The sequence below is a fragment of the Pinus tabuliformis genome, chromosome X (assembly GCF_031772625.1).
Source record: "Pinus tabuliformis cultivar Carrire ecotype Pingquan chromosome X, CPIR1, whole genome shotgun sequence".
NCBI lineage: Eukaryota > Viridiplantae > Streptophyta > Pinopsida > Pinales > Pinaceae > Pinus > Pinus tabuliformis.
The window spans coordinates 699,418,683-699,443,374 of NC_142308.1; the positions used below are offsets into that span (position 1 = coordinate 699,418,683).

Below are 24,692 nucleotides of genomic sequence, written 5' to 3' on the forward strand. Positions count from 1 at the left end.
CCTTGTCACTAGAAATCCTCAAAGATAGTGCCAAGCAGATTCATTAGTTCTGAATATCCTAGATTTTAGTCCTAATTTTGTAATACAATTTTAAGATATTTGTAATAAATCTTGATATTTTTTATCAAGATATTTTGTGAGGGATTGGTATAAATACTTCATCGTTTGAACTAATAGATGTTGGGACTTGTTTTGAATAAAAGGACTTATATTGTAAAGCAGTTCACAGAGCCACCATTGATCAGATTTTCAATAATACAACGCAAGTCATTACAGGATTCTTGTGTCATTTTTATTGTAAAGTGCATCTCTCTTTGTCAATTTGCTTTATTTTTATTCTCGTATGTGATTCTAAAATATGAATTATTCTAAGAGAAAGAACAAAATTTGTTTGAATGTACACTCTATCTCTAGCATAAGAATAATTTTTATGTTTTCCACTGAAGATTAAAATCAGAATTCTTAACTACTGCGTTTTTAATTGGATTTCTAAATCTTTTCTTCTCTTTCACACCATAAATCTTAACAGATCCAATGAATTTGCCTAACTAGCCCTATAATTTTAGCCCGTAAACTCTGTATTTTATCACCTCAAACATGTGACTCCATTTTCCCAATGAACTTTCTTCCCACTTTCAACCCAACAACACAAAAAACCCAAACTTGAACTTAATAGCTAGCCTAATACGTTCAGTGAAACAAATCTAAATCATAAAGAAAGATCCCTCTCTAAAACTGAAAGGGCTAGATTCCTAGTTTCCAAAGTGGTTCTATGGTTACCTTTGCAATTTCTTTCACAGCCTTAAGAAATTACAGAGTGATAACACTATGTATATTTCCCTTGCATGTATTTAGTATAGTCGTGATTTTCTACAAGTCTTAGCCAAAAGAAAATCATTGTCTTTGCAGGGTTTATAAGTGATCTCCTTACTAAAGTTTGATTATGTACCTTGCTATGATAAGCACAAAAAGATAATTATTTGTAAAATAGAAGTTTCCATCATAAATTCAACTCATCCTTTCACTTGTTATTTTACTTTCTACAATTAGTGGTTTGATAGTTGTTTAAACATCTTACTTTTATCAGTTAGACATGTAATTTTCTACCAAATGGATGGTATTGTTTCATATGTTGAACTATTATTGTTTTCATGCATTTAAATCACTCACGTCATCACTTTTGTAGCTACTACTTTCATCTCTGCAAACTGCTCGTATGTTGAAATATTCCTAATTGAGCTACAAGAAACTTCTAGTCTTGTTTCTTCGCTAAATAATTTGACTCATTGAGTGTACTTGAACTTGTTAAGGTCACATTTACCCTTTCAAAACCTCCAAGCACATTTTCCACCCTTCAAACCACTCCCGACTTCATAATATTTCTCTTGGATGTTTCCTATAATAAAATGAGGCATTATGCAGAAATATACGAAATTGCTTCAAATCAGCTCTAGAATTGCACCAAAAGTTTGTCCTTCATCCCTCATTACCCAAAAAATTAATTTAAACCTTGGAGATGGAGTTTTGAGGATCAAAGACTCCTTAAGAAATTTTCCTTCATATTTGTAGTTTTCTTCTTGCAATTAAGTTATGATGCTTCTTCTATGTCTTTGATTTGTTTTACACCATAAAGTAGTTTTGATTTACCTTAAACATTCTTGGAATATTTTCTTTGTATTCTTGCAAGTAGAATAGGATTTACTTAATCATTTCCTTTCTTGCAATAACCTAGATTTACTTTCTACAAATCAAATTAGGGTTTCATTCTGCCATTTACTTTTTGCAAATAAGATTAGGGTTTCATTCTGGAATTTACTTTCTACAAATCATATTAGGATTTCCTTTCTATCATTCAATTATCTACAATAGAATAAGATCTATTCCAATTGTTTCGTTTCCTACAAGTTAGAATAGGTTTGCTTGTCATTCACTGAACTTCCAAATATTTCCTATAGCATAGCGGTCTTTGTGCATCTTGACCTCCCTTCACTACATCAAATCAACCTAAGTAGAATATATTACCTATTGTACATATAGCATTCGATACCTCTTAAGTTTGTATGAACCCCCAGTTGATAATTAAAGTTGAACCCCTCAGGAGTTCCAACACTCTTGTTATAATATTGAGGCCCATCACCTTTTGGCACTGTTTTCATGGAGTTGTCAAAGTAGGAACTATTTTATTCTTTAATTTGTTCATTATAATTTCATTTTATAAAAAAAGTAAAAAAATGCATCAATACTTTTGTTTATAAAACACACAAAAAGACAAAAAGAAGGTGTTGGCCCTCATTTTCCATCAAAATTTTCTTATTAAAATACACCTAATTTCCATAATTTTCAACCATATACCATCCATATACACCTTATTTTGACCAATTTATGCATATTCAGGTATATAAATTATGTTTTTAAATTTTTATATATTTTTGCAAAAATTGGGTTTTAAGTGTATTTTTGGATAGTCTAACTAAAAATTCTCTTAATGGCTCCATTGAAGTCATACTTGCAGGACACCTGGGCACGAGATGAGCATAGATATGGAAAGCTTGGGAACCAAGGATGGATGTTTACCTATTGGTTCGGTCAAACCGAGCTAAAACAAGCTTGGTCAACTCTGGTCAAACATGACCTATTGTTCAGAAAATCCCTAGGAAATAGGCCAAATTTAGTATTTTTTAGGATTTTCCAAATTTTGTGTAACTGAATGGATGGATTCGACCAAGATATATGGGATTAGGATAGATATGACTGTTAGAGACATTTTAGTCAAGTTTGTTTATTATTTCTCTATTTAAGCCAAGACTATTGAAGGCTTGAGCATGTAGAATTTTATGTAATCTGATTTTGAGACTCTTTGAAGACTGAAAGTTAATTGAAGAACCTGTTTCATTTCATTTGTTGTTCATGCTTGAGTGAGTAACTAAGTTTGTTGTAGCTGATATCTCTTCAAGTGTGCAAGGAAAGGGTGGAGGCCCCCCACACCAAGCTAAGTGCACTTCTTGGTTAATTTAGCATAATTTTTATAAACTAGTTTTTGCTTCAGATTTCTTTAGATGTATGAAGATTTATTATGATTGTTGAATGAATATTGATTTAATTCTAATCTGCATATGAAGGGACAAACAAGAATTCAAGTTAAATTCTCCTTTTATTTGATTATGAGCTATAATTGAAATTCATTCTCATTTTCTTGTTGAGTTATTTATGAATTCTAGTTTCAATGCAATAGTAATAATGATGGAATAAAATTGTAAGGAAGGACAATCTGGACCTCCTTAGTTAGAAGCCACTTCTCTCTACATTTTATGCATCATAAACTATTGTTAATCAATTAATTTTTGTTTCTCTTCATAAAAGTAATATTGTAGGAAAGGACAACCTGGATCTCCTTAGCGAGGGGCCTCTTTCCTCATTTACTATATATTGAATCAGAAACTATTAAGTTAGATTTTATATTTGTAATATGCATTTCCATCAATATTTATATTTCATCTTCTAAAATTGACTACAACTAAAATCCTTATACTTTGGACATGCTTCCAAGCTTACAAGCCCGAATTGATAATTAAATACTTGTGTTAATTTGCATAATAAGTTGACCAAACAAAAGGTCATTTATTTCATGCCTTGTAGAGCTAGGGATAACACAAGAATTTGTTTTCCTAAATCCCCCACTTCTACAAACAATCAACCTTCACTTTTTTATTGATTGTGGGTATCCTACTCTCTCTACAGAGGAATTAGAGGCCTTCTTGGGTGAGCAACGAGATATTTTTGAGGAGCCTATAAGAGGAGAAGAATATCCATCACCTACTGAGAATATGGATGGAAATAGATAGCCTGAAGTCTTTAATATCATGGAGACAAATGGGGAAGATTAAATGAAGAATATTAGCCCCACTTCTCTTCCACACTTCCATGGAATGGCTTCTGAGGAACATGAACCCTTCAGTTTGAATTTTCTATAGTCTACAGAACATATTATTATACCTGTGATGAGAAAAAGGTCAAATTGTTTCCTTCTACCCTCAAGGATGTAGCCTTGTGTTGGTTCATGAGTTTAGAATGAGGCAACATTACTACATGGGCCTAGATATAGTAATCATTCAACACAAAGTGCAAGGACTACAAGAGAGATAGGGACACAAAAGAATACATTTTTAGAATGAACCAAGGGCTAGGTGAATCACTAGAACACTTTGAAGAGATATTTTAGCTCAGTTACATGAGGGCTAAATGCACCCTTGATTTGGAATCAATGAAGCTATTTTTTCCCTGAGGGGTCAGAGAAGAGTTGATGGAGACCCTCAATACGTTTTCCAATGGATACATTTACCAAATCAACCATGAAGACATTCAAACAGTATTCAAAAACCACTCTGGAGCTATAAGAATGAGAGGTAGATCCAATCAGGGTATGGTAAGTTCTTCACCTTCTACTCCAACTGTTAAGAATGAAATAAGAGGTTGATCTAGATCTTGGGGGCCAAGATATGAGAACATAGAGAATAATCAGAGACAATTCTATTTAGAATAAGAAAAACCATTACAACTACATTGTGTGGACAAATCTGTCCTTATACAAATTGAGGCATGTTATTTATAGCCTTTGTCAAGTTAAAATACCATGGGTAGATATGATGGGTTGATACCATAGGTAAATACCATGGGTCAATACCATGGGTTATTGCTAACCTCTTTTTTAAGTTACAATACCATGGGTAAATTCCATCTTCCCTTTAGATCAATCCTCCCCCCAGGAAGCAATGGTGCCCATTCCATGAAGTTCCCACTGAGAAAAACTTTGTTGAATAGGAGCATAATTGTGGGTTTGTGGATTCATCCTTGAGGATTGCATAGTTTTGAAGGTTTTCCACTTGGTAATTGGCTAATCATCCACAAGGAACAACACAAGCAAATAGGAGCTTGGAGGGTAGAGAGGAAGGCTTGAGAGAAGCCAAGATTGCCTATGAGCATCTGTCAGGATTGTACTGAGAGCTAAGGCTTTGTATAATTCCTATGCATTTCCACCATGTATGATAATACAATAGTATGGGGTTTTTCGCTGAGGCTTTCCCTAAAGTATTTTCATGTGTATTGTGCCATTGATTCTTCTTCTTTTGGTTATATTGTTCAGCTCGATATTTAAGCTTCCGCAAATTAATAGGAGAAGTAGGTTATAGTATTCTACTTTTATTTATATTGCATTATCAGGTTAACCTATCACCATATTTTCTACATGGTATTAAAGCTCTGAACAATTTATTGAGAAGAGAATTCTAAGTTTGAAGTTCAAGGTTGCAGGTGAAAATCGAATTCATATCATACTTCAAGGTTGGCTAATGGTGTTCTATGGCTTGAGACTTGAGTATGCCTTGGAAGCTGGCTCGAATTACATCGCATGGAAAGATAGAATGGAGGTTATATTAGAAGACAATGGCTTGAAGGAATTCATTGATCAAGAAATCCCAAAGCCAACTTCAACTAATGCACAAGAGTTGGCTGAGTGGAAGAAGTGTGTGGCGAAGGCGAGATAGATCATCCTTGAGGGAGTTCGAGACCATATTGTCTCGAGTCTCCATGGGAAGGATACTCCATTTTCAATGTGGAAGACATTGAATAACCTCTACTAGAACAGTAGCGACCAGAGGAAATTGGCACTCAAGGATAAGCTTCGAATAATCAAGATGGAGAAGGGCGATACTATTTCCACATATCTGAACAAGCTCACCACTTGCAGAGATGAGCTTGGTAGTGTGGGAATAACCATTGTCGATGATGATATGGTGAGCCTCACTCTCCTTGGCCTTCCAAAGAGTTGGAATAGCTACCAGGACTATGTGAATGGAAGGGAGAAACTACCAGATTGGGAACGACTGTGGTTGGATCTTATGTAGGAGGAGATCAGGAGGAGAACACGAGATGGTTCTTCATCCAAGAATGATGATGAAGAAAATCTAGCCTTAGCAGGTAAGGCAAGGAAAGGGAAGGGGAAGGCTTCCCATTTCAAATCGAAATCTTCTCATGGAGGGAAGAAGGGTGACATGTCTAAAGTAAGATGCTTTAATTGTCACAATATGGGACATTACGCGACTAATTTCCCATCGAAGAAGTCCAAAAAGGGATCCTTGGAAGGATCAAAAGGTGAAGCATTAGCCTCTCAGTTTGAAATGGACTTTACCCTCATCGCATGCATGGTGTCACTAATGATGGGTTGTCTCTGATATCTTGACAGTGGAGCCTCATTCCATATGACCAGTGATAAAATTTTATTCAGTGCCATGGAGGAGAAAGACCTCAAGATGCACATAGAGATGGGTGACGATGGAAGGCATAATGTTTCAGGAGTGGGCACGGTCGCTTTTCATAGGGAGCATGGAGCTCCTCTCACCTTCACAGATGTGATGTTTGTGCCTGGACTAAAGAAGAACTTGGTATCGATCGCAATGTTGGAGGACAAAGGCTATGATGTTGTCTTCAGTAAAGGAAAGGCGTTCCTAAGACACATAGCCACGGGTCAGACCAAGAGGATAGGGATTCGGGTGAAGAATCTCTATAAACTAGAGGTAGATGATTGTGCAGCATTGAGTACGAAATCATAATTGGTGCAAAGCCAAGATATTGGCGAGTTGTGACACAGGCGATTGTGCCATTTGCATCATGGGGCTTTAAAGATAATGCAGCAGATATCTACAGGACTTCCCAAAGATAAACTTGAGCAAGTTGACACATGTAAAGGCTGTACCTTGGGAAAGTGCACCAAGTCTTCCTTTCCTGATCGAGACAGTCGAGCAGAGGCTATCTTAGAGCAAGTTCACACTGCTTTGTGTGGACCATTCTCGACGGCATCCACAATGATGCAAAGGTATTATGTGATTTTCATTGATGACTATTCTCATAAATGCTAGATTTATTTCATGTAGAAGAAGACCAAACTTTCACAAAGTTTTGTGAGTTCAAAGCTTTGGTCGAGAAAGAGTTAGGAAAGAATATCAAGGCCTTGAGAAGAGAAAACGATGGAGAATATGTCTCTCAAGAGTTTAAGGACTTCTGTGCAACGGAAGTAATTAAACGAGAGTTGATAGCACCTCATAACCCACAACAGAATGGGGTGGTCGAGAGGAAGAACATAACTATTGTAGGGGAAGCACAGGCAATGCTGCATGACCAAGGCCTACCACTTCACTTATGGGCTAAGGCATGCAACATAGCTGTCTATTTGCATAATATAAGCCTGCATCACATACTTGGGATGTAGACACCAGAGGATGATTTCTTCGGTAAGAGACCAGATATGGGTCACTTCAGGATCTTTGGCTCATCGGTATATTTCCATGTGACAAAGGATGCACGGAGAAGTTTGAGACGACAGCAGAGTTGGGGATATTTGTGGGGTACACTGATACACCTCACAACTATCGGGTGTACTCACCTACCAGTCGGAGGATAGCGGTTCGCAGAGATCTCAAGTTTGATGAGCAGAAGGCCATGCGAGTTTCCCTTGAGAGGGAGCTCCAACTATAGGCTTTGGAGAAACTATTGGTTCCTAAGGAGGAGGAGCATCAGATTGATGTAGAGTAGCCACATGCAGAGGTTCCAGGGGTGGATACATCTACTCAAGTAGAGTATTCCAGAGATGGGCGGAAGCACACAAGGGAAGCTGACAGATTGTTCGAGGATGCGAGAGAGAATGTGGGAGCACCATCTTCTCAGTGCAGACAGAGGAGGTCACCTAAGAGGTACACTAGGTACATGGCCCTTGCTGGGGAATGCGTTGATACCGAGCCATATTCCTTTGAGGAAGTAGTGCAATAGCCGATTCGGGTTGATGCTATGGTGGAGGAGTATGACTCCATAGTTCGTAACTGTGTTTGGGACGTGGTTCCGAGACTGGAGAACAAGTCAGTTGTGAGTTCCCGTTGGCTTTACAAGGTAAAGCAAGCTGCTGATGGTAGTGTGGAGAAGCATAAGGAAATATTTGTTTCCCGTGGCTTTTCACAGGTCGAGGGGATTGACTATGACGAGACTTTTGCTCCTATCGCAAGGTACTCATCTATCAGATCTATGTTGGCACTATCAGCATTGATGGGTTGGAAGATCCATTGGATGGATGTGAAGGCTGCATTCCTCAATGGCTATATTGATGAAGAGGTGTACATAGAGCAGCCAAAAGGTTTTTAGACCTTCGATCATGAGTCGCATGTGTGCCGACTCAAGTTAGCATTGTACGAGCTAAAGCAAGCACCTCGTGCTTGGTACACTAGGATAGACAATTACTTCACTAGGTTGGGCTTCACAAAGAGTGAAGCAGATGCGAACCTATACCACATCGTGGTGAAAGGTAAGTTGTTAATCATCATACTTTATGTTGATGATCTCATATTGACTAGTGATGATCAGTTGATCGTGTCTTGCAAGGAGGACCTTGCAAGAGAATTCGAGATGAAAGACATGGGTCTCATGCATTACTTCCTTGGCATGGAAGTGTGGCAGAAGGATGGGGAGTTGTTTGTGTCTCAGGGAAAGTATGCCAACAAGATACTTAGGAGATTCCACATGGAGAAGTGCAAGCCCATGCAGACTCCTCTAGCAGGTAACTGGAGGAAGAAGGTTGCTACTTCAAGAGAAGTGGTAGAGGCTACTATGTACAGGCAACTTGTGGGTTCATTGATGTACTTAGTGAACACATAACTAGATTTGTGCTATTCAGTGAACCCATTGAGTCAAGCGATGGTTCAGCCTACCAAGATGTTTTGGAAGGTGGCAAAGCATGTATTGAGATACCACAGAGGCACATCTCAGTATGATTATGGTACCAATGGATAGAGGGACTGAAGCTACACGGTTTCATTGATGCAGATTGGGCAGGGAGTCCATCAAATCAGAAGAGCACATCAGGAGGGATTTTCAACCTTGGGTCAGTGGCAGTTTCTTGGTACAGCAAGAAATAGAGGTCGGTTGCACTCATCTCGACAGAGGCAGAATACATGGTTGCAAGTCAGGCAGCATGTGAGGCCATCTGGATGCGGAAAATCCTAGTTGGTTTATTTGATTAGAGGATGGATCCAATTGTGATCTATTGTGATAATCAGAGTTGTATCAAACTCTTTGAGAATCCAATATTTCATGATAGGACCAAGCACATCGACATCCGATATCATCATCTCAGAGACTGTGTAGCAAGGAGGATCATGTTGCTATAGTATATTTTGATAGAGGAGCAATATGCTGACATTTTGACAAAGGCATTGTCAAAGTGTAAATTCGAGTTCCATAGAGACAGGACCGGGGTGGTAGATAATCCCTTTCTTGTTGAGAGGGAGTGTTGAAATATGGCAACAAGAATATTCCAATTTAATTTGTCCTCGAATTAAATTATGAATTAAAATCAATTTTAGTCTTAACAAATACTTGGAAATAATTAATTTATTTATTTTAAATTAATTAGTTGGAGAAATTCAAGTTAGAATTCTTTCTGAAGTCACGCAGGAGTTATCCCTTAAATTAAGGGGATAAGATTGAGTTATATTTGAGTTGTAATTAGTTAACTCAGTTTACTCAGTTAAGTCCAGTTAAATTAATTCCAAACTGTTTGAGGAACTAATAGTGAGTTAACAGTTAGTTGATGCATTAATGCACTCAACTAGTGCTACACCAGTTAACTAAAGATTCCCTCATCAGAAACTCATTTATGTCTATTATGAGAAAGACCCAGTTGAGATTAAAGTTCAAGGACAATGTATCAGTTGCATGTGTTTTCTCATGGAGAAAACTCATGCATGCAATCAAGGATTAATCCTTGAGGATTGCATAGTTTTGAAGGTTTTCCACTTGGTAATTGGATAATCATCCACAAGGAACAACGTAAGGAAATAGGAGCTTGGAGTGCAGAGAGGAAGGCTGGAGAGAAGCCAAGATTGCCTGTGAGAATCTGTGAGGATTGTACTTAGAGCTAGCTAGCTGTGAGAGCTAAGGCTTTGTATAATTCCTATGTATTTACACCATGTATGATAATACAATAGTGTGGGGTTTTTAACTGAGGCTTTCCCCAAAGTATTTTTATGTGTATTGTGCCATTGATTCTTCTTCTTCTGGTTATATTGTTCAACTCGATCTTTAAGCTTCCGCAAATTGATAATAAAAGTAGGCTATAGTATTCTGCTTTGATTTATATTGCATTATCGGGTTAACCTATCACCATATTTTCTACAAAGAGAAAACCCTAAACAACCAAAATCCTAACCCCAAGAGATGTAATGCCAAGAGTTTGTGGGCCCCGTTGGGGTTAGTTGGGCGACCAACTTCCTGGGGTCGTAACTTGGTCATATTATCTCTGTTTGGCGTGTACAATATCTAGTTGGAAAGGTCTCTTTGAGAACTATAGGATTTGAGGCATTTACCTACTTATGGCTATGGGCATGTGTCGAACCTAAAAAAAATGCCATTATGGGGTCAAAACTGCTCCAAAAGTTTAGGACCCGAAAAAATACTAAAAATAATAAATGATGAAATAAATAAGGAAACATATGAAATTGACTAGAGGTCTAGGTAGAATAGGTTGGTGGACACCAATATCTACCTGGATCATTCCTCTCCCATTAGGAAGCAATGGCCCCCATTACGTGTAGAGCCTCCATGAGGTGAGAAAATTTCTGTTGAACCTAGTCCTCGGTGAACCACTTCACCCAGTGAAGGAGTTGGCCTGCTTTGACAACTCGATATAGATGGATCCTCTGTTCATGAGTTTTCTTGACTTGCTTGTCATGAGATGATTAGTTGTGTCTTGTTCTATGCAGTCCGGGTTGAGCTCTATTAGTGTTAGTCTTTCTGCAATATCAGATGTGTCCAACAATGGTGGAAAGGGTGGCCAAAGGTGGTCTACAATGAACACTGGGTGCAGACCAAGAACAATGGGATGTTGAGCTCAAAGGCATTGTCACCGATAGCCTTGGTGATGATGTATGGCCCATATCGAAGTGGGTGAAGCTTGTGGTGAGGTCTAGTAAGGCGCTCCTTCTACAAATGTAGCCAAACTTTGTCGCCCACCTGGAACTTGTGCGACACTCGATGTTGATCATGGAACTACTTATACTTAGCATTGGCTCTGTCCCATATATCATGGACTTGCTAATGTATGTGTTGAATGTTCTCAATGAAGGTGTTAGCCCTATTGGCTTTAGACTGGATGTGAGTCGAATCTGCTTGAGTGGCTGCAAATGGTATGGCCACATCAATGGGACATAATGGTTGAAATCCCAACCCTACCTGAAAGGGGTTTGTGTCCATTGAGCTGTGGAGAGCTCTATTGTAGTCATGTAAGAAATAGGGGAGACTTTTATCCCATGTGCATGGATTCTTTGAGTTTTACATGCGTCGAATGTGTACGATCATCCTGTTGAAAACCTCTGTTTAGCCCTTAGTTTGGGGATGGAAAGCCATGGACTTAGTAAGTTTTGTATTCAACATCGACAAGGGACTTGACCAAAATGCACTCAAGAATCTGTTGTCTCAATCTGAGACAATGGACTATGCGATCCCAAAGTGTACCCTCACTCGCTCAAAGAAGAGCTTAGCAGTGGCCTCTACTGTGATACTCTTCTTGCAGGCCTCCATGATGGCCATTTTAGAGAATCTATCGACCACCACGAAAACACACTCATTGCTGTGCTTAGTAGAAGGAAGGCTCAATATGTAATCCATGGAGATAGATTCCTAAGGTCGACTAGGAGTAGGTAGAGGAGTATATAGGTCTTTCTTTTTTATGGTTGGATTGGAAATGGTGCAGGCAGTCCATGATCTAATGTACTTCCTAACATCCTGACGAATTTTTGTCTAATAAAAATATTTCTGTAGTACTACCACTTTTTTCTCTACTCCAAAATGTCCAATGACCTAACTGTAGTGCACCTCCCAAATCATCTTAGCACGCTCTCTTGAAGGAACACATATGTGTCCTAGGTGGCATAATAGTGCATCCTGAAGGTGAAAATTTGGAACTTTCTTTCCTTCTAGGAGTGTCTGGTATGTGTTGCCAAATTCTAGATCGATATGGTAAAGTTGTGGCCACTCTAAAGTCTTGTGTCCATAGGAGTCGAGCACAATGATCATCGCTATGAATGGTGGTCGGCTGAGGCAATCTGCAACATTGTTGGTGCTGCCCTTCTTGTACTTAATGTTCAGATGGAACTGTTGCACGTAGGTGGACCATTTATGATGACGATCATTCTACAACTTCCCTTGTGTCTATATGAACTACAGGGTCGGTGGTCTGTGTGGATGATCGTTTCCTTCCCCAGAATGTAATGCTTCCATTGATGGCAGGCTTGCACAATGTAATACATTTCTTTGTCGTAAGTGGGAGTCTGAAAGTGTCTCACTATGGTAAGCCATTATATTCCCTTACTAAGTAGGAACTAAACTAATATCATGGTTGAAGTCATCTGTCTCAATCTCAAACGGTTACTACATGTCTTGTAATGTGAGCACTGGTGCAGAGTAGAGCCGATGCTTCAACTCGGAAAACGCTAGTTGTTGGGTTTCAGACCAATATATATATATATATATATATATATATATATATATATATATATATTTTTAATTTTTAATTTTTAATTTTTTAATTTTTATTTTTTTGATCTTCCCTTAGTGACTTACTTAAAGGCCAAGTCAAATGAGAGAACCCCAACACAAACTTGCAATAGAAATTGGAAAGACCCAGAAAGATGTAGAGCTCTGTTAGACTGGTTGGGGCTAGCCAATCCTGAATGAATTGTATCTTGGCTGGGTCCACATGTACCCCCTGCTCATCAATGATTTACCCCAGATATTGAACCTGGGTCATGCCAAAAGTGCATTTCTCCAAGTTAGCACAAAACTTGTGTTGTCACAGGGTTTGATGGAACTGTCAAATATGGTGGAGGTTCTCTTCCTAACTTTGGTTGAAGATCAAGATATAATCTAAATACACCACCACGAATGCATTGGTGAAGGGTTGCAAGATGTCTTCCATCAATCTCATGAAGGTTTTAGGGGAATTCATCAGCCCTAAAGGCATGGCCAACCATTCGAAAAGGCCCTCCATCTATTTGAAGGCAATCTTCCACACATTGGAGGGTTCGATAGGAACCTGGTGATAACCTACCTTCAAGTCAATCTCGCTGAAATATTTGGCCCCTTTGAGCTAGTCCAGAAGGTCATCAATCCGTGGGATTGGGTAATTATTCTAGACAGTGATCTTGTTAATCTTCCAATAGTCAATATAGAGTCTCCAGGTCCCATCCTTCTTCTATACCAATATAGTCAGGCTCCCATAAGGTGATGAGCTTAGCCTGATGTGCCCTTTCTACAACAGTTCCTGAATCTGTCTCTTGAGCTCATTGTTCTCTAGAATAAAGCGTTGATAAATCATTCCATTGGGAAATGATGCACCCAGGGTTAGATCGATGGAGTGCTTGACCTGAGAGTGTAGAGGTACCCCTGTAAGTGAGATGAAAATGTCCTTATAATCCTCCATGACCTTGTCCATCTGCTGCTATTGTGTGGAGGAGCCCTGTTTAGAAGCTGTGACCACAACCTTCTTCTTGCCCTGAGGACAAATCATAAGGAAAACAAATTTCCTGGTCTAGGAAATGATCTTATTACATTGCTTTGTCGTGATGAAAGAGATGGAGGTAGGTGGGGCTACCTTCGGTATCCTGTACAACTTATTAGCCAAAGCAATAATCATAGAGCAAGGTCTAGACTCATATACAACATGTCACTTCCAGAAGTATGGTTGTCCTAATAATACATCACAAAATTCAAGAGGAGAAACATCACATAATACCTCATCCATGAAGGGCTTGATGCTATAGGGAAGACCACACTACTGGCTAACACAGAGATCTCGTCCTTGGTGAAGCCACTCGATGGTGTATGACTATGGATGTGTTGTAATCTTTAGGCCCAACCACTTCATGACCTATGCTAAAATGAGGTTCTTTTGGCTCCTGCCATCGACAATGAACTGTAGCGGAGAACCCTTCACCCACATTTGTGAGTGGAAGAGGTGTTCCCCCTCCTCTGGATCTTCAGGCTCATTCTTTTGGATCTTGGTGGTGGCCACCATGGCACTGGGCTCCGCATCAATGGTCTGCTTCACTTTTTCATTCCCCTTATTGGGTTCTAACCTAGAGTTGGAACATGCTTCTAATTCGGAGGCCTTCATCTTGGCCATTAGTGACTGCTTGGCCTGACTCTCACTTTTGTTGTGAGTGGAGCTCTTATGGAACTCACACCATTTTCCCATGTCCTTCTTTGTCTTCATGGTGTTGCTCCTTTCTTGTGGCTTCGACGGGTTGTCTTGGATAACCCCACCTTGGCTCTGTCCTTTTCTATGTGGTTTGGGAGCTCCTTTCCCTTGCTTCAGATTCGCAGATCCAAAGTCACGCTTATTTTGTTGAAACTTCTACTCAATCTTGATAGTGTATCAGTATGTCATGTCGAGAGAGGAAATGTCCAGGAACTCCATATCGTCCTGGATGTTCTTGTGTAAAAAACCATGATACTTGAGTACCAAATTCTGCTCATAATCCTTTATACCTAGCTTCGCGTGAAGGGTATGGAAAACATTTGTGAACTCTAACACATCTTGTTCCCTTCCCTGCCGTAGTGTGGTCCACTTTATGTATTTATCTTCGTAGCTCCCGACAGGGTAATATTGTCCTTTGATGGCGTCTCAAAAAGAATCCCAAGTGGGTGCAATTGAAACAACAAGGGTTCACTCTTATCCTTTTGTTCATAGTAGGTTTCCCACCAATCTTTCATGTGTGGGGTGGCTTTGAGAAGTGTAATAGTAATCTTTTCCCGCTTGGAAAAGTCATGAATTGAAAAATATCCTTCCAATAGATTTAACCATTTATCTACAACGTTTACATCTACCTGACCTTCAAATATGGGAATATTGAAGTTAACTTGTACCTTAAAAGGAGCGACATCTCCAAAGTGGCTGCTGGATGAAGATGTGTCGCATGTGGGTAGTCGTTGAAGGATCTGGGCAAATTTATCCATCATCGTATTCCTTTGTCACTCTAGGGATTCCTCGAGAAACATTTTGAAAGGATCTCCCACCCCCTCATGTTTCTTTTCTTCTGCCATGGGAGGCCATCGGGGTTTACGAGGCTAGTCTTGTAACGGTTCAAGAAGATCGAGCCCTAACTCCTTATACCCTGACCTTGTTGGGGACATGAAAAGAAAAATAAAGAAAGAGAAGACTTCTCTGATACCACTTATCCGAAATTAAATAGGAATGCAAAAATTATTGATGTAACCATAAATATAGAGATGCAGTAGAAATGACACTTCAGTTCATTAATAGAAAAAAACACTGAACTATTCTTATAGACATAATGGAAATCAACTAGCTCGGGTGATAGTAGCTTATCTCTGAGAAGAGATGTGGAAGCTACATGCCTTTGAACTAAGTTACAATGAGGCTCAAGGGCATATTTATTATTGAATAACAAGAGAAATCCCTAAACAACCAAAACCCTAACCCAAGAGATTTAACGCCACGAGTTTGTGGGCCCTGTTGAGGTTAGTTGGGCAGCCAACTTCTCGGGGTTGTAACTTGGTCATATTATCTCCGTTTTGTGTGTATGATACCTTGTTGGAAAGGTCTATTCAAGTACTACAATATTTGCAGCAATATCTTACCTATGGCTATGGGCTTATCACAGATCTCAAAAAAATGTCCTTTAGGGGGACAAAACTGCTCTGAAAGTTTAAGACCCAAAAAATTGCTAAAATTAGTAAATCCTAAAATAAACAAGGAAACAGATGAAACCGAATCGAGGTCTAGGTGGAATAGGTGGGTGGCCACCAATATCCACCTTGATCAGATTCCCATTGCATTCTCTCCAAGAATCAGGTGCAAACCATAGTCTAATGTCCTGCTCGTTTTCCCATATAACGCCCACTACACAATTTTCTTCAATAAATCATATTCATAAACAATGTTGTTTGAAGGAACATGCCACATGGCATCTGTACATATCATATCCTAATGCATCCAAGTTCAATCTAGTAGCAATTAAATATGTATCACCTTGTGCTAATCCTAACGGTGTTGCATAATAGTGAGCATTTATTGCCTCACTTGTGCTCTCTTGGTTTCTCCCATCTGTAAATTATGTGATCCCGCTTTCCCATGAATGGAGCTTCCATAGTTAAAAAATTCCACAACTGTGGGTATAAAATTTACTTGTTAGGATTCTAAGTCATGAAATCATTCATTATGTCATAAACCTAAGGCTTGAATTTTAGATCCCAACTACAGTTGAGCTTGAGCTTGGCAAGTACGACAATCGCATAACAAAAGTACCCAAAGTGGAAATGGTGATCATTATATACTCCCAAGCCAGAATTTGCTCAATTTTGAGCAACATTTCTACTGATTAATCCATCACACTTGTTATCATAAAGGAGTGCATTCCCTTCAAAGCTCCCATTGAGCCCTGAAGTTATGGATTCCTCAAAAAATTCTCGAACACAAGGAGTGATTTATTGGAAAATCTTGTAGCTCTTGCAAGTTGCTTCCTATCCTTTCTTCTTTCATTGCTAGGTTTCCATGAAGGGGTTATGTAGGTCGATGCTTCCATAAGCTTTATTGAACTGATCCAAAATATGCTTTTTTTCACCTGCGACTTCTCCATTTTTCTCTAAGAGTATACTTGTTCTCAAGATGCCTTGATAGGATTTATAAACACTCAAATCCTTGTTAAGAAACAAAGAATTGGAGCGACAAATGAGAGACAATGTTTCAAATATTTTAGCCATCAACCTCACACCATCCACACATTTTTTTAAGGTCCTAAGGGTGTTTATAATAGTTGTATCAAATAGGAATATTTTCTCAAGGATCCATGGCGTGAAGTAAAGAAGCTCCCCTCGGTAGTGGATACACCAACTTCTTAATAATATGCAACAGATCAACCTTCCCTACAAATTTGGTGGAGGAACTTATGGGCACAAAAATAGACATCCCATCGGGCATCAAGTTGGAATTATAGAGAAAAATATCTATGTAGATCGTCATAGAGACCTTCATGTTGGTGGTATTGTCAGCCTTGATTTTCTTGGCGAGGATGAGTGCCTGCCCCACTAGTGAGCCATGGTACAAGATGTTAGTGGTGTTGTCACTAAGCTTGAAGCTGGAAACCTTGTTGGGGTTCTTTTATCAAAATTTCTGTGACGACAGTAATGTTTAGGTGGAGCTTCACCATGGCCAGATCGATGTTGGAGCTCAGGCCCTCTAGTGTCACGAAATTGGTGTTTATCGTGGGGTCCTTTGTCTTGAAAACTGTTAGTGCCAGAACCACGATGATAATCATGTGAGGCTCGCAATGCCTTAGGCATTGTAACTTTGTCGGTGTCACCTTCACCATTTCTTGACTCTGAGTTAATCATCATCATGCAACAGGGACTTGACACACAAATGTCAAGTGACATGTTGTTGTTGTTCTTTGTAGCTTAACTGGCACTCCATGGTGCGTGGCTAAATTGTGAGCCTCAAGTCATCACTGTGTCCATTGGATTCTACCATGGCCAGGAATTGAAGCGGGGAAAAAGTAGTCTTCATGCTTCCTGGCTACCAATCCCCAATTTTTTTCAAAGGGAAAAGAAAGGGGGCGAATCCAATTCTTGATTCTTGTTTCAGAATCCTCCATTGCAAGGAATTCAACTTCACCCTTTCTGAGAAGATGTGGTGCTGAGTGAGGGTGAAGTCAAGGGTTGAAATCAGAGAAGTGAGTTTTTTGATCAACTAGACATGGACTACATGCTAGATGCAATAAAAGATACCTTTCCAGATCTTCTTGAAGTCGAGATAAAAAATGTGGGTTTGGGCTTTAGGCCATCTCTTGAGAAGCTCGATTTCTCTGTCACGAGTCTTCTTGTTGCAGGAGGCCAGGTTCTTTACTAACCCCATTTATCATTCTCTTTGGAGGCTTCTTCTACCATCCCACAATAAATGCAGGAAGAATCAAATGGCTTGTCTGCTACCTCTTAATTGCCCCATTTTACATTTAAGCTCTTAGACCAACAAACCCATCTCAATAAACCTTGAAAATTCAAATAGACACCTTCAAAACCATTACACACTTACTATGTGAATCTTGTTTGCCATGGATTTGTAACCTGCTCTGATACCACTGATCCATATCTTGGTGTTGTGGGGAAAAATTCCTATGCAGGACGATCCTATCCACCTAAGGTGTGACAGTGCCTTAGCAACAAACGAGTACAGCTATACTGGTTTCTTCCTTTATGAAATGTGAAAGAAGAGAGATCAATAGACTTACCGGTGTCTTCCGTTTGTCCCTCGATCCGGTCTCCCTTCTCTTTGGGTGTTCACAGCTACTTGCCTTCTTGCTTATCCAGCTACAACTTCCTGCAAGATCACAAGAGAACAGCTACTTGTGACAAGAGAACAGCTACTTGAGACAAGAGAAGAACACTACACAAAGACAGATGTTCACATTCATAACTAGTTTAGGATTAGAAATAAACCAAATACACTAATACATTCATACATCAAAATACATCAGCATATAGGAGAAACCAAGATAGCTTTATTGATGAATAACAAGGTTCAGGAAGAGATACAACCCAGAGGGCTCCAATCCAGCATCTCCTTCCCAGCAAATGGAATTCCTCTCTTTTCCCCCTTCAAAGCATTAAGCACCCAATGATTCCAGTCTCAAACCAACAGCAATTCTTTGCAATAACAAAATTCCAGCCTCCGGATCTCATGGAGGAGAGATCCATATATAGATGTTTGGAGAGAGGATGAGTCAGCTTGAGATCTGACTAGTGTCCTCTCCCTCTGTCAGTTCTTGAGTCCACTTGGAGGTTCTTGCTTCCACTTGGAGATTTGGAACCTCTTACTCATCACCAGTCGAATTCCCTGAGGCAAGTGTCATTTTGGAAGCTTCCTGGGTTTTGACACCTTGAGAAATGAGCCTGCCACTTGTCCACTCTCGTTCAGCGCAGGTAGCCTTTGTTCCAGTTGACATTCAACGCAGGTAGCTAGTGTTGGCTTTGACATTCAGCGCAAACAGCTAGTGTAGCCACTAAAATGATCCTGAATTGACTTGTTTCTGAGCAGTTTCAGGTGGAGAACTTCTGTGAATTGCTGTGGTTTGTTAGCCTTGTTCCTCTAGGGGTAGGAACAACATGTTTAGGGACTTTGGATCCCTTAGATTATGGACATTTCATGCTCAATGCTGCAAGGCACAAAAATGTCTATAACAGTTGCCCCCTAAAGTATGAGGTTGTTTATCGGGAGAAATGCTTTATCAGGGGGATCCGAAGTTCATCCAATGTTGGGAAGAGACCTGTAATAACATACAATGCAATACATTATTTTTCATACTGCTTTCATGATCTAGCTGAGGCGGGCATTCCCATGCTCAGCTTTATAAATTCATTTTTCTGTACATAGAACAGACAATCGTCTGATGGTAGACTGATAATTTTGATGAAATTATGATCCTTTGAGTAGGATGATTATTTGCTGCAATGATGTACATGTCAATGTCTTTACCTTTCCTGAATATATATCGCAGCCCGGATGGATGAAACAAGATCCGGGGTCTTCAAACTCGTTCGATCTTCACTCTAAGTACAAGTCGATCCATGTGAGAAATGTTCTGAAGTCAAACATGGAAAGACATCGCTTGATTACCGGTCAATGATGTAAACCGTTAACAAGCGCGTGAGGAATCACCGATAATGATAATGACCCTCAAGGTACTGCAATACAATTCACGTGGTGTGAATAAAGGACTTGGCGTCGAACACCACGCAAAATCTTTCGGTCGAAGGTCATTGATGTATACCTGTCGCCGGAAGTGAGAAACTTGTCATTGTGGCATGCAAGCTTCAAAGAACTGAAGGGGTTGTTCCTAGATCAACTTCTTGGATAATGAGCTGATGTCGACAAGAAGCGATCCGTCAAAGGAGGGCCTTGATGAATCCCACATCAGTGACACGGAACGGAGCTAATGATTTTAATGGAGGTGAAAACGATCTGTGATATATGATTCAGGGTGGCGGTCATGAATGGATGAAGGATAATGTATGGCAGTGGATGGGACACGGTTGACTCTTTCTGAACGACTTCTCTTGAACATATGGTGACACTGATGCGATGGATTGGTAGCATTACCCCAAATATGGATGGTATGGCGAGACCATGGTGATGTGACCGGTGAATGAAAACAACCCAACCCGATTGTGGTACAGAGGAAAAGTGTCATGTTCAAGACCGACTTGCTACCATCAAAGTTTTCTTTAGTTTCTCCCAATTTTTCCCCAGTCATTGCTGACCAGTACCTCTTTATTTTTGTCAAGCTTGAGGAGGATAACATATGCTTGTTCTATAACCTGCCCTTCGGGCAAGCCCATCGCTATGTTTTAACGAGCCTAGCGATAGTGAAACTCGTTCTCGTCTAAAGACAAGTTTGTCGCTATTTAATGATTTTAACGAGTCTAACGACAAGGATAACTCGGTCCTTTTCATTTTTAGAGAGTCTGAAAAGGTACATAAAGTTAACTCCAAAAGTCCTTTTTCGTCATCTAATCCCTTAAGTCCGAAAAAGTATAAAACAATACAGAAGGGATGAGTTTTCGATAGTTTTAACGAGCCGAATAAAACAAGCGCTCGATCTTTTTGTGCAATAATCCCTCAGGTCCAAAAAGATTAAAATCTAGAGGAGGGATAGCTCTTCCGGTCGCTTTAACGAGCTGGAAGGCCAAAACTCGGCAATCTTTTCATATTTTACGAGTCAGTTGAAAAGAGCTTAAAGAAGACTCGTCTTTTGAGGAACGAGTGATAAACAGGGATAGCAGCTGATTCGAGGTACAGGTTGGAATTTTCCAATCACGGCAGTGTCACAAGGATGGCTAGGTGAAATCACTCTTCGCAGCTGTTCCTCAAAATGGGTAAACAATCATATGGAGGTGAACGATCGGCCAAATGAAAAGTGGAGGTGACGGTGCAAACACGACCAAGGCTTTAATGGCTGATGATATTACATTCACAGTGGTTATTTACCGGGATAGTTCATTTTTTAGCGAGCTTAAACGCGGGTGGAAACATTTGCTCGATCTTATGTTTATTTTTTAACGAGCATGAACTATACGCTAAAACTGCTCGGATCTTGCGTTTATTTTTTAACGAGCATGAACTTTGTGCTAAAACTGCTCGATTACCTAGTCATATGATAAGAGTGTCTCATCAAGATTCTATTTTTTATGGAGCTTCATCTCACTAAGCTTTGCTCCGGATCCTTTCTTTATGCAAGTTCGGAAACGACTAGTCCTACGAGTTTAAAGGGTTAGAGGTCCTAAAAATTTAAAAAATAAATAGCCGCCCCTTGCTAGCACTCCAAAAGGTTTGCATGCCCCCAGGTATAAAGTACGATTTCAAGGTTACCTCTACTTCTCTTCCTTCAAAACAATTGTTTTAAAGAGAGAGACTTCACCTCTTTCAGGTTACCCAAAGATTGTCTCGTTAATCTTTCAAACAAAACACTTCTTCAGCAATGTCTACCGAAATAGACAAAGGTGAATGACTTTAGTGCCAAACACGTAACTTTGACAAAAGAATCTTATTCTATAATAACCCCTCTTCCTCTACGGACGGGGTACAGACTAGTCATATTCTCCCGCGGAAACCTACCCTATACCCAAAGTTTTCCTGCCAAAGCAGACCAGGACGCATGCTCCCTGGGTTCCAGTCATATCCTCCCGGATTACTCGCGCTCATCAGGAGGACGGACCGTGGGTTGAGACACTTCTTGTGTGAATAGACCATTTAGGGATGGTACATGACTATTTGCGATGCGTGATCCGGGAAATGAAAGTTGGTCCACGAGCTTGACCACTCTTCCTCCATGCGGAAAAAACATTACTCTAAAGAGTGAGGAGACTATAGCTCCCATGCAATATATATAGTCTCGTCCAAGGAGTAGGTTATAATCCAAGGGTCCTTGAACGACCATCACGTTCATTTGAACGGTCTTCCATTTCAATGTTATGGGCACATTGGGGAGGATCCCTAAAGGTCGACTGGTTCCTTTATCAAAGCCTGATAGATTTCTCATTTCAGGAAAAAGCGCTGGCGAACCAAGCGCTTTCCAAGCAATAGAGGAAAGGATACTCACAGATGCCCCCTCATCAATGATAGTGCCAGCCATTACCATTCTGTATATTTGAACGATAATTCTGAATGGTATGCTTGCTGGCAACCGGGGTCTGCCTAGTTGGTTCCAGTCAAAGGACACAACCAGGTTGCTTGGTAGTGGGACCGAATAAACGGCCGGATATCGCTCTGACGAACTTCCTTCCTGTGATAAAGGAATGGGGGCATTGCCCCCTTGTTCATCAGAGTCAGTGTTGATGAAGAGAATTTGGACGGTGTCGTCTTTATTCTCCTCTGTGATGGTATCATTCGAAGATAGAGCCTTCGAAGGTAAAACCGAGTCAACTGCCGTATCAACCTTTTGACTTTCGTCAGGCATGGATCCAGACGGTTCATCTTCAATGATAGGCGCTTCGGCTGACCACTTGGGCGGGCCAGCCGGGTTCTCAACTAGTGGAGGACTTAGCAGGAGTTTTTGATATCCAGGAGGAAGTTGCGCTCGTAAAATCGGGCGATCTTCCAGAACTCTTTTAGCCTCGTCTAAGAAGGGACAACGGTGGATGGCGTGATCGCCTTCACACAGTTTGCAGGGAAATCTAGCTTTCCCTCTCTGTCCTGGGACTTCACTTTCACTAGTCGACGGTGAGCAGTCAACATGGCTATCAGAGGTTGATGCTACCGAATTGTGCAAACGGGGAGACTAGTCCCTTAGTATTCGAGGGATACAGGGACAATCTCTATGGAAATGGTCTCCCTTGCATATGACGCATGGCGATTTAGGCCTGGTCAGTGTTGTGTGTGGATTTTTGTCAGACGACACTCGTTTGCCCCCAATCGCCTTTGGCTCCTTCTTCTTCTTTTCTTTCTTCTTCTTTTCCTTCTTCTCCTTAGGAACTTGGTTTTTTGTTTTACCAGTTCCATCAAGCGAAGAGGAAGGAGGAGAGGAAGATGAAGTAGAAGGCTGGTTTGCAACTCTGGTCTGGTCTAACTGTTGACTCGACTGTTCAGGAATGGTGATGTTCTGAATGACATTGGTTGAAAAGAGCCAGACTGGCAGGCCAATTGTCAGTCCTGGAAGCGACAATGTGGCCATGTGGGGCGCACCAACATCTCCCCAAGAGGAGAAGGGACTAGTATTTCCACCAAGGGAAATTCCTTGGTTGGTGTGCTCCATTTTTTCAACCTAAAGATCAACGCAGGAATTAAAGGGTGATTGTTCCGTTTAAAATAAATTTTAATGACGCTTTAGACACAACTTGCTTTTTCAGTTTTAAAGAGTCGAGAAAAAGCTAAAGATGACTCTAGTCTCCTTCGATGTTTTAACGAGCCCGAAGTGACAAATGCTCGGATGGACTTTTTCTGTTATAGAGTCTGAAAAAGGCCAAAAGGAACTGCTCTGGAGTTCTAGGCAGAGGGTGTGCCAAAATTTTCGCAAAACCGCAGAATACTTTTTAGGGTACGGGCGGTCGATCTTCCTGAATGCTGTGTTCAGTGCATTGCGATCAGTAGGGCGGCCGACACGGCTTCCTAAGGATAAAGGTTTTATGCCTATAGGGGTCTCCAAATATATACGCGACGGTACGTGGGAGCACAATCCGTACTGGCGCTATCGTCCCTCAGGAGGAATCACCCACCATCCACGAGATCGACAGTCACCAGGCTTAACGACGCCGAAACACGTCTCCAGCCTAGACCTCTATGTTGTGCGTTATGTTGCAAAGCGTTGTTAAGTTCATTCAATTTATTTTAGGTTGATCTTTTTAAAGTTTGCCTTTCAAGGTTCACCACGAGATGTATGATACAAATTCCTAAATGCAGTCTAAAGATGATAAGCAAGCTTTATATCTTTTCAACTTTGAAAATCCTAGCTACTAAGGGAAAAGAAAGACACCATCTTTTCTCAAAGAGCAATCAGCACACTCTAATGCACTTTTCCTAAATCCAACATGCAAACTATCAAATGCAAATGCACAATGCAAGTGTTTGTTTTCCGCTTTCTTAGTATTGATGCCTACAAAGAAAGCTTTTTGTACAACTTTGAATTTGCTTTTAAATGATCAATACAAACAAGTTTACTTTTTCGAAATCAGAGAGGGTAGAAGAGATTACAACACTTAACGATTTTCGAAATGAATACTTGTTTTGACACTTAAAAGAGACAAATTCAAACCAATAAGCAAGAGTAAATGTATAATCAATCTGTAAATAGCCAATGAACTCTCTTCTAAGATCACAATCAATAGATCTGAATCAAGGGCTACAGGATGACTATTTCACTCATGCAAAGGAAAACTGTAAATGATGCCACAAACACATAAAAACACTCACAGTCTTTTTGTACAAAAGGAGGCGGAATCTAAGCAGAGAAAAGGGGTTATCAGACTGGTACCTATGCTGGTTACAGGCTGCAAAAATCAGAGATCAAAACAAGGCAAAACAGAGCAGAGAACCCCAGCTGCACATGAGCAAACTGGTTCAGCGCAACCTTAACACAGGGGTTTTGACA

General features: G+C 40.2%; 2 pseudogenes; both read right to left on the reverse strand.

Moving 5' to 3' along the window:
* The window catches only part of LOC149141908 (glucan endo-1,3-beta-D-glucosidase-like), a 29,618-nt pseudogene extending 12,800 nt beyond the window's left edge, over nt 1-16,818 (reverse strand).
* A 76-nt stretch (nt 16,819-16,894) lies between these two features.
* LOC149141909 (uncharacterized) lies at nt 16,895-17,620 on the reverse strand (annotated as a pseudogene).
* Between the last annotated feature and the right edge of the window lie 7,072 nt (nt 17,621-24,692).